This window comes from Nannospalax galili, unplaced genomic scaffold, assembly GCF_000622305.1.
Source record: "Nannospalax galili isolate Female #2095 unplaced genomic scaffold, S.galili_v1.0 scaffold1945, whole genome shotgun sequence".
NCBI lineage: Eukaryota > Metazoa > Chordata > Mammalia > Rodentia > Spalacidae > Nannospalax > Nannospalax galili.
The window spans coordinates 427,902-441,224 of record NW_008352138.1 but is presented as its reverse complement, the minus strand read 5'-3'; the positions used below and the strand labels follow the sequence as shown (position 1 = coordinate 441,224).

Sequence of the window (13,323 nt, the reverse complement as noted above, 5' to 3'; positions counted from 1 at the left end):
GTGTGTGTGTGTGTGTGTGTGTGTGTGTTCACCTGTACATGTGCATGTGGAGGCCAAAGGTTGACCTCAGGTGTCTTTCTCAGTCACTCCACTTTACGTCTTGAGACAGGATCTCTTACTGGACCTGGACTTGGCTAGAGTGGTCAGTGATCTTTGGGAATTCTCTTGCTCCACCTCCCTAGAGCTGGGGTCACAGACACACACCATCATGCCTGGATTTGTATGTGGGTGCTGGGCATCTAAAATCAAGTCCTCACGCCTATTTAGCAAATGCTACCCATTGAGCATCTTCCACAGTTTGCTTTTTCCCTCCCTCCCTCTCCTCCCCTCCCCTTCTCTCCCCACCTTTCCCCCTTCTTCCTCCCCTCTATCATCCCCCTAGCTTTGCCCCTTTCTTTTCTTTTTGGCCTGATCCTATCAGGTTATGCTGGTTTCTCCTGGAAAACCAGCCGTTGCGGAATCAGAAGCCAGCAAGGGGTCCTGAGATGGATCCGGTGCCAACAGCAGAAGACTCTGGCTCTGTGTTGGAGGGGGGTTGGGTGGGGAGAGATGAACTGCTTGCAAGGCTTGGGGTCGGCTCATGAAAAGGACTGCCACCAGTTATCAGGTCTGACACCCCAACTGTCTAGCTGTGCCCCTGCCGTTCCTCTGCTTTATCAGGCAGTGCACTTCTGAGGCCCTCAGTTTCCTCATCCGTCGAGCTGAGGGCAGTGGTGACCGCCCCAGCACTGCTGCACTCCAGTGAGGACTGTCATGCCGGCCCAGAAGAGCCAGTATTGACTGATCCTGAGTGCTGTGAGCTCAACCTCCAGGGGAAGAAACTGAGGCTATACCACACTGCAGAGAGCAGAGCTGGGTCTCATTGGTCCTTTCCCTCTCCCACACACCATAGTGTCAGCTGTGGGGTGTGCTGAGCAAGCTTGCTTTGTGCCTAACAGGTCCTCAGTCCCGCATGACTAGACAGGAGCAGGCACAGGGCAGCCTGGCTGGCAGCACCCGGATGCCTAAACCACAAGGCCCTCTCCTCCCTTAGGAACACTCCTACTTTGCTGGGTCCTGGCTGCCTTCTTGTTCTAAGAAGCCCTGACAGCTGGAGCTGCTCTAAGCAGGTGGCCCCAGGAGCCTGCTGGGGCCAGATCCACAAAACAGGGCTGTGGAAGGCTTTGGAAGGGACCTTGGAAGTAACCAACAACTAGTGGCTTGTCCAGACGCCACCTTTAGCCACAGTCTGTGCATCTGTCAAGTGGGGGGAGCTACCAGCTTGGCGATGGCAGCACTGGGCAGTCCAAGGTTGGTGCCAACAGAGCTGGGGTGTGGTAGGAGGGCTAGGTGCTGGGGGCACCTGCAGTAGCAGGGAGCAAGCCAGCTGTGGCCTCTGTGGCCTCTGGGCCCTGTCTAGAGTCGGCAGGCCTTCTAGTGCAAAGGCTTGTTGCCTTGCAGATCCCAACCCTCAGAATGGGACCAGCAGGCTCCTGGGTGACCCTGCCCCCTGCTGGTGCCCCACAAGCTTGCCTGTCGTCTGCACAGAGGTGTGGTCCTTTGTGGCTGCTGATGGGCTGTTGTGTCAAAGACAGAGGAGTTTGAATGCCCCCAGGAAGGTCTCAGTTTGCCTTCTTGTGGTTGAGTTGCCATTGCAAGCCCTGCAAAGAGCCCTCCCGGATAGCAGGATTCCATGGATGGGTTGAGCACCCTTCATGCAAAATGCTTGGGACCAGCAGTCCTTCATATTCAAGTTTTCATTTGTTTTCAGATTTTGAAGTGTTTGTAGACTTTACCGGTTGAACAGCTTTAACCCCAAATCTAACATTGTAAATGTCATGTTGGCACTTGACTCAGGCGTTCAGATTTTGCTTTGTGTGGTAGAGCATACCTGTTATCCCACCACTTGGGAACTGAGGCAGGAGGCCCTCAAGTTCAAGGCCAGCCTGGCTTAAAAATAAAATAAAATAAATAAAAATTAAAAAATAAAATAAAAAAGACAGAATGTTTGAAATTTGGATTTTCGGGTTAGGAGCAATTTGACTGTGCTGCTTAAGTGATTCTTTAGCTTGCGGAGGGGGTCTGCAGCCCACAGAATGATAGGTCACATCCACGGTCATGTGGCCCAGCGGGACCTGCAGTAGAGTCTGAAGCCACACTCTGGCCTGGCTGTGCTGAGCCTGCAAGCGTGATGCAGGGGTCTGCAAGGGAAGCCAGGCCTAGGCGTGATCAGATTGAGCCTGGCTATGTGGTCAGCTGGCTGTTCAGCCCTGAGCTCTCTGGACACACCTGGACTTTCTCCTTAGCCACTGCTATGTTTTAGAGCTCAGGGTCTTAAGGTTACACAACAAATTTAGAAATCATCAATTCAGTTATTTATTCATTTATTTATTTATTTTGGATACAGGGTCTCACATAGCCTGGGCTGATCTCCAGCTCACTGTGTAGCCAAGGATGACCTTGAACTGATCCTCCCACTCCCATCTCCCAAGAGCTGCACCACCACACCTGGTTTCCGTGGTGTTGGGGGTGGGATCTAGGGTTTCTCACTTGCTGGGAGGGCCCTCCACTCTTGAGCTACATCTCCAGCCCCACCCCTTCTTTTCTTTCGCATTGCTCTCTGGTTGGCTGTGGAGTTAGGAAAGTGGGAGGGCAAGGAGGGTGGACCGGAAGGGCTGGTGCGCTTAGTGATTCTCTGTAGAGAACGTGTTGCTTGGTGAATGTGCAGTAGGATGCTAGTGGGCTTCGGATCCGGAGGTCTGGGTGCTTATCTGGTTAATTAGCCCCTAATTGAAGATGATGGGAAGTTAATAGCTGCCAGGTTCTGCTGTGGTTTAGTTATTAGAGCAAATCTCGAGGCAGGCAGCTTAGCTTCAGTGTACAAAAAAGGAAACTGAGGCTGCTGCAGTAAACTGCCCCACCTCAGGGCTAGGCCTTGCCAGAGCCACACTGGGTCACAGCCCTTGCTGAGCCTTCCCCATGCGTCAGCTCCTGATTCTAGGAATGCCACGTGACCTTCTGGGAAGCAAGCCAACCGGGCACAGGCTAAGGAAAGATCAAAATGGCCTGCACACAGCTCCTTGGGCAGAGAAAGGGTGGGCATCCTGCTAGGAGCAGCTCCTCTCAAGAGGAGCCCCTGCATGGCAGAGTTGTTATATTAGACCCGTGTCTGGTGGATTCCTCTATGGTTTTCACATGTAGAACAAGGATTGGGGTGGGACTCAGTGGTGAACACTTGATCATTGTGTAGGGCCCTGGGTTTATTCCTAGCACTGCAAAAAATTAACATTAGGTATGATACTAGTCTAGGCACCCAGTCCCAGAAGGGTCTAGCTGTGGAACTTGCTGCAGCTCAGAAGTGGGACACACAGTTCAGTCTCCCCTCAGAGGTTGAGGGGGAAAATGAGTCCCAGGGAAAGAGGAGACCTTGTGCGTGAGCGGTGTGGCAGGGTTTGTACCCACTGCTGCCCACTGCTGGATGTGGGATGGTCTCTGCCCATGGTTTCCAGCCCGACTGTCCCCAAGGTCACAGACTTGTAACTGAGACACCGAGCTGTGGCTTCCACATCTCAGTGAAGTGATGAGGAGAAGCTATGTTAATGTAACCGTATTCTGTAATGTCCTGGTAAGCTTAGGCCACTTGAAGTTTCCTCTTACTAGAAAGACATCTTTTTTTTTTTTTTTTTTTTTTTTTGAAACAGGGTTTTCCTGTAGCCTCAGCTGGTCTGAAACTTGATATGTAGACCAGGCTGGCCTTGATCTCACAGAGATCTACCTGCCTCTGTCTCCTGAGTACAAGGATTGGAGGCATGCACCACTATGCCCTACCCAGTAGTTAGAAATGCAACCCTGTGATGTTTTACTACCTGTTGATATTGTATTGCTCTGTGATGTTTTCACTACCCTGAGAGGTTTTGTTACTCTGATGTCTTGAAGCTCTGTGATGCCTTCTAGCTAACCATGTCTCACTACTGATAAAGATGAGAAACTAAGAAAACAGAGTTCACAAAGTGGTCTAATAACACACCTGATCCAGTTATTCTGACAAAAGTATAGATTAGACATGGCAGACATCTATAAATTTCTGCCTGTGATATCTGTTTTTGTAAGCTGCAATGACTATAGCCCAATTAACCTGGCCTAGGTATAGAGCAAAAGGCAACAAATGTCCTGACCATGCCTGGGGAAGTCTACTTTGTAAACTATGACAACCAGGTGAACGCGGGAATTTTCCTGCGCTAACATGACCCATCATGAGAAAAGCCATAGGGCCCAGTTGTCAGCCATGAAGTGATGGCGTGGAAAGTCCTATACAACCTCACTTGTACTTTGCTCTGGGCCCAGAACATCTTGAAGCTTTGTTACTCATTCTGGGATCACATACATGTGAAAATGAATGAGCTCTCCCACCCTCTCCTGAGTGACATGCTTAATTTCTTAGCTGTTTCATGACCTTTCCCATAAGGTACATGTGCTGGAAGTGTTGCTCCTCCTCCTTGTGTCCGCCTCCCCTGAGCCCATAGGCCCTGGAGGCAGGTCTGACATGAAGCAAAGCTGGAGACTGTGTAGTCTCCCAGCTAAGGCTGAGTTGGGCCTCACTATAACCCTGTCCTGCTCCTGTCTGTTGTGTGACCCTGGCTCAACTTCACAGAGGCTGGGGGAGGGTCAGCTGGAAAGAGGTTGTCTTGTGATTTCAGCTCTATGCCAGTTGAGTGTTCCCCAGGTGGTCACCATTGGTTACATGAGTGACAGCACACTAAGAACATTCCTGGTCCCAGAGAGATAGCCCCATTTTACAGCTGAGGATGGCACAGAGAGGTTGAGCTGTACAACCAGAGAACAGCAGAGAGAAGCCCAGCCACTTGTCCTGCCTCGCCTCTTGTCCTCCTCTTACTACAAACTGAGCTCGGTGTGTGTGTATGTGTGTGGGGGGTGATGCATAGGCATGTACAGTTGGTGTTCAGTAAATGCTTTCTGCGAAGTGGAAGTCTCAGTTAAGGCAGAATGAACCTGGAAGGGAGTAGCTCCCAGGGGGCTCAGGCTCCCAGAAGCCTCTGCTCTCTGGACTGGGGACCTCGGCTCCCTTGCTCCCGAGTAGTGATAGAAACAGAGCCATGCCCTCAACTGGGACTTTGCCAAAACCAGCATTTGATATGGAGCGGCCCTCAGCCGAAGGGCAAGGGTTTGGGTGACCAAGTAATAAAGATAAATATTTTTAGTGCAGGAGGCTGGCATTCACCTGGTAACTGGGTAATGGGCAAATGGAGAGAGCTGGGTTAGAGGAACGAATGTGCATGATGTGGGAGGTTCCCAAAGGCTGTGCTGCTCATGGATACCCCCCTGAGGCCACTCTTCCACCCTCCTATGAGCAGAGACTTTTCATCTAGGTCTTGACTTACTGCTGTGTGAAGTGGGATGACAGAGTCCAGGAGATCCTCCTGCCTCAGCCTCCCACATGCGGGGATTATACCTGGCTCCCACAGGGGTTCTCAGTCAGGAGCCCAGACTGCATGTGGGACCCAGGAATTTAGATGGGAAAAGAATTCTACCTCTGCAACTATAATTTAACATCCCTTCCATCTGTCAGTGGAGGTGACAAATCGAAGTACCAGGGGACACCCATGGGTCACCAAGAAAAACCATGTGTTTTTCTGTCCCATCCTTGGTGGCAGACCTGCCCACCTAGTATGCTCCTCCCGGGAGGGACTCTACTGTACTTGGGTCTTACCACTTGACTGCCACATGATCTCCTGTGTGCCTCCTTTAACGCTCTGTGTTTATTTGATTCCATTTAAGAGCATTCTTGTGACAGGAGTCTGCTGAATTCCAGGGTGTTGAGGGGGAGGCATGGAAGGTCAGGTCCTGCCCTGTGAGCAGCAGGCCCCACCTGATCTTTTTATCGGTTCACAGAGGCTGCTGTCCCCAGGGTTGTCAGAAGGCAAGCATGCTGCTAGCTGTTGCTTTGCTGTGGTGTCTGTCCATTCAGTGGGTGTTGCTTGGTATTCTGAGCAGCTCTCGTCCTAGGCTGTTCTGCATGTGTGTGTGTCTCCACCCCTGGCCACGTGCACATACGTTTTGCCCTCTGTCCCTCTGTGGCCTGGACACCACCTATGGGCAGGACCATGCCTGTATGTGTGTAGTGGGCACACTGGTACTGTTGGCATAGCCTGTACTCTCTGCCACCCTTGCTGCAGCTCGACCAGGCAGCTGCCATCCTCCAACATACTATCCAGTCTAGGCATGGAGGGAAGTTACTGGGTCAGAGTCTCACAGCTGGTATGAGCTGGTTATGGCTGAGATAGGATCATATCCTCCATCTGCCCAAGGTCTCATAAGGCACAAGGTCTTGCTCTCATAAGACATGCTATCACGTTCCGCTATAGCTAGCCCACAGGAAACATGCAGTGAACACTGGGTTTAATGCCCTAAGTGGCATCTTATAGAGAGTGTGGAAGGAGACAGCACTTGTTGAAATGCAGACCCACTGTGTCTTCCTAGTCAGAATATAGACTTGTACAGCTAACAGGATACATTCTGACAAGCAGGCCGTTAGCACAGAGGAGCCTTATGCTGCCCTGCGTTGTATAGGTAAGACACTAGACGTTTTGGGGGATTTTGAAACAGGGTCTCTCTGTAGCCCCAGCCGGCCTGGAAATCACTATGTAGACTAGGTTGGCCTTGATCTCAGAAATCTGCCTGCCTCTGCCTCCCTTGTACTGGGATTAAAGATGTGTCAGCGCACCAGCACTTAACACCTCTCGATAGACTCAAGGGGATTGTAAGATGTAGGAACTGATGCTGACCAGCACTGTACAGTTCACAGTTGCCTTGATTTTTAGTGGGTAGAGGGGTGCACTTTAATGATAAAAGGAGCTTGGGTCAGTGGTGCATTCCTGTAATCCTGTAGTTGGGAGACTGAGGAAGGAGGATCACTGTGAGTTCCAAGCCAGCCTGGGCAACAGAGTGAGACCCTGTCTCAGCAACCCCCTCATCCCAAAATAACAAAATACATTCTGTAATAATTGTATGAGTGAGTACCAGTCATTTATCATCAAGCATTATGCACTGTGCATAACAGCTATACTTTTGTATAAGTGGCCGCAGTTGACTTGCACATAGCAGCCCCAAGGCAGATACAGGAAGGATATAATGCACTGTGATCATGGCTACTAGTGGACAGTGGGACTCTGGAACCACCTCTGAATTTGTGCTCTGTTGCTGACCATGGTGCTGCTGTATTTGGGGGCAGGCCCTGGAAACCACTTGCTGTTTGGTGCTGTTGGGATTCACATGGAAGTTTAAGCTCACTTTACAGGGAAAGAATAGGACACATAAGAAGCTGGGCATGGTGGGGCACACCTGAAATCCCAACACTCAGGAGCTGAGGCAGGAGGCTTGCTGCCAGTTTGAGTCTAGACTGGGCTGGAGAATGAGACCTTATCTCGTAAAAAAACAGCAGGATCCATGAGCATGTGCTCTAAAGGCTGCAGCAGTACAGGAGGATGAGCTCAGCCTCTGCACACAAGTAACAAAAGACTTCATGAGGAAACCGTGTTCTGAGGGCTCTGTATAGGAAGCCATGTTCTGAGCACTCTATAGGAAGCCGAGTTCTAAGCACGCTATAGGAAGCCGAGTTCTAAGTGTTTTATACAGGCTCCTTTATTTTGCTCTTGTCCCATCCCCTACCTTGTATTGCTTGTCATTAGCAGAGCTGGCTTTTGGCCAGGTGTGCAGGACTTCCACAGGCCAGTGCTCAGCCCCCACCCCCAACTTCCTGCAGAGGAGTAGAGAAAGGATCCTGTAGTGGGCGGCAGTGTGGTCACAGGAAGATGGGCTCCTATGAGGTTGCCTTGGCCCTTTCCTGTTTGCACTGCCCACAGCAGAGGCCTTGGGGTCTCCCTATCCAGGATGCCCAGAGAATCCCCAGGCCAGAGTCTAGGGCAAAGCCAGGAGCTGAGTCAGGTACACTGCCTGAGCCACTACCTGCCATGGGCAGACATTACCCCAACTGTGCACTCGGCAGGGTGTAGGCTTGGGGAGGCTTTCAGAGCATATTACATTAGACATGCCTGGGGGCCACTAGAGCCTCAGTTTCCCCTGTAAAATGTGGGGGCAAGTGTTAGAGCCAAAATGTGTCTAAAACTTACAGGCCCAGGACCTGTGTGCTGAGGAGGCTGAGGCAGGAGGATCAGGAGCTCCAGGCCACCTTACAAGTCCCTGTCTCAAAACAACAAACAAGAAAAACCAACAAACCAGCCTTCCAAGTACATGCGAGTCCCTCCAGAAACCTACTGGGCTGCAGAAAGGATGGGGTGTTCTATGTGTGTGCATGTGTTTATTATAAAGTATCAAATATCGTGTTCTAGAATTACCCATTTTCCTCTTTCTCACCAAAGCTGGCCATCAGAACCCTCCCAACTGACCTGGGTTCCTGAAGTCATGCCTTGCACATTTGCCCAGGTCCCATTGTGCCATGCTCTGTCATCACTGCCTTCCACGGTCTAGACCTGGGAGTCAGCACACTGAGCCACAGGGCCTGGCCAACTGAATGCAACCATCTGCAATCGTGTGTGATGCTGTCAGCAACTTTGTTCTGAGATGTAGGTATCAGGCCCACAGAGCCAGACCTTCAGGGGTCCTTCAGTGAAGTGACTTGTGAACTCTGATGGTGACAGTAAAACTGGGTCACAGAAGCTCAGGAAGAGGGTTCAGGGACAAGAAGCTGCTGCTGACCCTGCATTTCAGTGCTGCACCTGCCTTGGTTCCTGGTCTTCACCCACATGGTGTCATGCAGTGGTGCTCATTTAAATGCTGACATCTGTTGAGTGCTGACTGCATGCCAGGCTCATCAGGAGCTATACACTCCTGTGACCCGCTTTGTTTTAGAAGTTCTATTCCTCACAGAACTGGCCCAGATCAACCCAGGACATCCACCCTTGGGGTGGAGAAAGCCAGAGGAGATCAGGCGCCCCACTCCCAACTTGTGCCTCACAGGGTGCTTGCCTGGGGGAGGCAGGGATGGCATGGGGCCCTGCCTCCATCACTCTAGCTAAGAACCACAGTTGAGTCAAGAATAGGATCCTGGCGTTAGAAGCTCCACCCTGAAGAGCAGATGGGCGTTCCTCCTGGTTTCCAGTTGTGACCTTGGATGGTTCTCTTCACTGCTCAGAGCCCCTTAGATAGTTGGTTCATAAAGGCAAGTCAGATGGAATCAGGGGAGGGGTGCTGTTAGGAGGAAACATGGGTAATTCTGAAGCCCAGGTGGGTATGGTGGTGCATGCCTATAATCCCAGCATGTCAGGTTGAGGTGGAAGGATTGTGAGTTCAAGGCTAGCCTGGATGTAAACAAAAATTTGTATGAGAACAAAAAATTTTCTTGAGAAAGTTGGAGCATTTCAACTCCCAACAGTATTGAGAGTGGCAAAATTGGTAGTGAAAAAAAAAAAAAAAAAGAAAAAAAAAATCAAAAATCTTTAGCTCAGTGCCTGACAGAGTAAGTGCTCAGTAGACAACAGTATTTGCTGGCTTCTCCTCCCTGCCAGCCCTCCTCCCCGCATGGCGCCCTATGTGCCCTCTGAGCCTGACAGTGGACACAGTCTCAGGCTGTGTCTATCTTCTAGCTGCTGGCTTTCTTAGGTGGCTCCCCTCAAGTTGGTCAAAAGTCTCTGGTACCCAGGGTCTCTCCCCAAGCTGACTCTGGTCCCCTGCTGTTGGTGGGAGAAGTGGGTGAGGGAGGTGGCATCACTGCTCACATTGGGTTGTTGAGAGCCAGCTCCCTGGAGATAGGACTGCAGAGCCATGCTGGGCTTGTACACAGGGACCCTGGCTCCCATCCAAGGCCACCTTTTACGTGTTGGACCACTTAGCCAGTTCCGTACTGCCAGCAACCTCTGTTCAGGTTCCTTTTATTTGGGAAACTTTTGATCTGCTGAGCATGGAGAAATGCTGGTTTGGAAAGTACAGATGGGTTTGAGCCAAAATGGCCCCTTCCTCTCATCAACCGTGGGATGTCTGTACCTCAGACCTGGCAATTTCCTTCCATGCACTTGGCACCAGTGTGAGTTCTTTTTATGTTTGTTTGTTTCCTTTGAGATAAGGGCTCATGTCCAGGCTGGCATGTAGCAGAGGATGAACTCCTGATCCCCTGCCTCCGTCTCTCAAGTGCCGGGATTAGAGATGTGGGCCACACACTAGGTTTACCAATGCTGGGGATTGAACCCAGGGCTTTGTATATGCTAGGCAGGCACTCTACCAACTGAGCTATACCCCCTGCTCTTCCAGGACTAGTTTCTTTCACTCCCACTGGTGTCACAGGCCTGTGCCAGCAGTGACTTTTTCTTTTGACCTTGGTGAATCTCGCTAACACAAGTGTTTCGAGCACACAGTAAATATGGTAATGGGGGTGCACTGGTGGTTCTGGCTTACTGTTGTATTTATTTTCCTGAAATCCATGGTTCCAAGAGGAGGAAGAGGCCTATCTGGCAGACTCAGGGCTCCCTAAGGCAGTACCTCTTGGCTTAGCCCTGTCTGCCTGTGAAGTGAACTAGTTCACTCCCTGGAGGAACAGGCGACTTGGGTCCACTGTAGCAGCAGAAATCTGCAGAGTCCCTCTCTTAAAGGGAGCCTGAAAGCCCTTCGGCCTCCTGCCTTCCCTGACAGAGTATCCCGTCTGCTCCACAGGGTTGTGAGAGCAGGAGGCTCTGGTGAGCAGGTGCGAGGATTGGAACCTGGAGATGAGCATACACAGGGGTGAGTCCACCCAGAGGCCCTGGCCACCCTTGACACAGCCTTGGCATAGGTTCCTCTGAGTCTCCACCTCCAGCATTGGCAGCCGAGCTTGCTATGCTCAGCTGTCTGGTTAAAAAGCAGGAGCAGAGCTGGGTGTGGTGGTGCCCACCTGTAATCCTAGCACTCAGGAGGCTGAAGCAGGAGAGTGACAGGTGCTAAGCCAGCCTGCAGGGCTGCAGACTTGCCAAGTGATCATGCAGGGACCTTGCCCCATGTTTGGGTCTTTGGGAAAGGTTACTGTTCATGCTCACCTGCCCCTTGTACTGGAGAGAAAAGTCTGTTTCCAACCAACAAGTAGCAGAGTGGGATTTGAACCTGGGCTGTGAGGCTCCTTTCTCTTCACTGTGCAGCAGTGGCTCCATAGACTGTCCTCCAGGTCACACCTGCCTGTGAGGAGTTTTCATGAGAGCAGCATGGTCAGGGCCTGTGGCCCCGGTTATGCAAGCTCGGGCATGTTGCTCTATCTTGGCACAAATAAAGTCTGAAAAAAAGTGCTGGAAGAGCAGGCATTCTAGAACTGTGAAAACAGCACAAGCGGGCTTGTGACGCTGTGTCTGTGACCACTGTGAGCAAAACTGGCCAGATGATAACCCATTCCCTGTTCTGTGCCCTGTCCCTTAGCCTGTCACTTCAGGTTTGCTGTGCCAGTGACTGACCCCAGGCAGACACACACACACAGCTATAGACACACTTGCAGATACAGACACACTCACAGATATACACATGCACTCAAACATACACACACACTCTACACTGACCCTTTCTGCAAATGCCTTTCAGTTCCCTCCTCCACTTTTTTATATCAAAGGGTAATGATTGTAATTTCAGCTAAGGTGTGATTGACAGCTCCCCAGGGGTCTTTGCCTAGCAATCATAGTAAGAGGCAGAGTTAGCCTTGGGTCTACCAAGAGACCTTCATGAACACTTGAAGCCAAGGTCTCCTTAGAACAGGTATCTGGCATCCTGCCCTGGCCAGCATGCCCTGCCCTGTAAAATCACCTTGGAATTAGCTTTCCCCATCACAGACCCAGAATTCAAGCACCAAGCTGCTCAGGTGCTCACCGAGCTGCTGTTTTCCAGGAAGAGGCCCCACCTGGGATCTGATGCTTGAGAGAATGCTAACCCCGGGATGAGGTGCATCTGCCTAATCAAGCATATCTAGACCCTACAGACCTGAGCTCAGTGGACTGTCCCTACGTGGACTGTGGACACAGGATGGTGACTTGACTTCTGCAGAGCCTGTGGCCAGCAGGAGCCACCTCAGCAAGTTGGACTTAAGGCCTGAGACTGCACTTCCTCAGCCAATGTCCATTTTCCACTTACTGTGCCCTTGTGGGTGTACTGGCCCATACTTAACCTTTGGTTCTTCAGTCCTTTGGTGATTTTTATCAAGCCTCATGTCTGAAAAATGACATCACTCCCTCTGGCTCCTACCCTCCCCTCACTGCCCCGCCCCCATGCTTGGTAAGGCACTTGCAGCCCCATCAAGATTGGGCTCTTTCTTCTTTGCCTCTGAAGTGACTGGCCCCTCTACTGGGAATACCTGCCAGTTCCCCATTGTTCAGCTCTCAGCATGAAGGCTCTGCCCTGCTCTGCCCTGCCCTGCCCTGCTTAGGGATCTGCCACCTCCCAGGAATGGATCCAGAGTGCAGCTGTTGCTACGGTACACTTCCCACAGAAGGTGTTTTAAGTTTTACAGAGCCTATTCTACAGATCAGACCTAGAGAAGTTAAGTCTCTTGCTCAAGCTCACATAGCCAGGTGATGGTAGAATTAGAATTTAAATCTAGGTCCACACAACTCTTAATTCCAGAAAGAGGTGGGAGAGGCAGGTAGGGAAACTAAGGCTCAGACACAGTGGGGGTGAGGCAGAGAAAGGATGGCATGACTTGAGATGGGCAGAGCATCTATGCCTGTGCTGGCCTATGGCAAGAAGCCTGGGGTATTGGCAGTGAACTGGACAGGGGATAGTGGCCTGAAGACATGGGTGGCTGGCCCTGCTTTTCAAAGTAAGCCTCTGTCCTGAATTCCAGCCCTCTGTGTTTGCAAGGCCTGGGAGAGAGATGTGTTGTTGCTCATGTTCCAAGCAGCCCCCTCGTCTTCTGGTCCCAAGCCTCCATCCACCCCTGCAGGTGCTCTGGGGCTGCCTGTGGTGTTGGTCCTGTGCTTTGTGTTGCCCCACTTCATTCTCTTCCCTCCAGCCCCAGTGGCCTTCCCTTAGAGTCCCCAAGACTCTGTTCCCTCTGCCTGGAGTGTCCTTCCCATGCTCTTGGCTCGATCCTCCTCTGATAGTTCTCAGAATGCTACCCTTTCCCCTCAGGAGTCCCTCTAGCAGCATCTAGATCATTATCACTCCATCTCTGTTCCCCTTGAGTCCCCCACTTTCCCACCACCACCGGAGCTGTGCAGGTCACTGTTCTCTTCTAGCCCTGAGCATGATGCCAGGCCCCTACTGTCAGTGCTGGATGGATGTGTCCTGAGTGTAGGTGGGGAAGGGACAGGGACTGGAAGAAACCATCTTCTGCCTAGTCGGGGCAGCATTTGGGGCAGGCACAGG

General features: G+C 51.4%; 1 protein-coding gene across 2 annotated transcripts in view; it reads left to right on the top strand.

Annotated features, from left to right (window-relative positions):
- The window catches only part of Tpst2 (tyrosylprotein sulfotransferase 2), a 41,910-nt gene that overhangs the window by 14,337 nt on the left and 14,250 nt on the right, over nt 1–13,323 (top strand). Inside the window, exon 2 of one of the 2 annotated variants that reach the window (XM_008849025.3) lies at nt 10,660–10,728. The exons of the other annotated variant lie outside the window; for it this stretch is intronic. The gene's annotated coding sequence lies outside the window, so the exon portion shown is untranslated. The remainder of the gene's footprint in view (nt 1–10,659; nt 10,729–13,323) is intronic. 2 annotated transcript variants of the gene reach the window in all.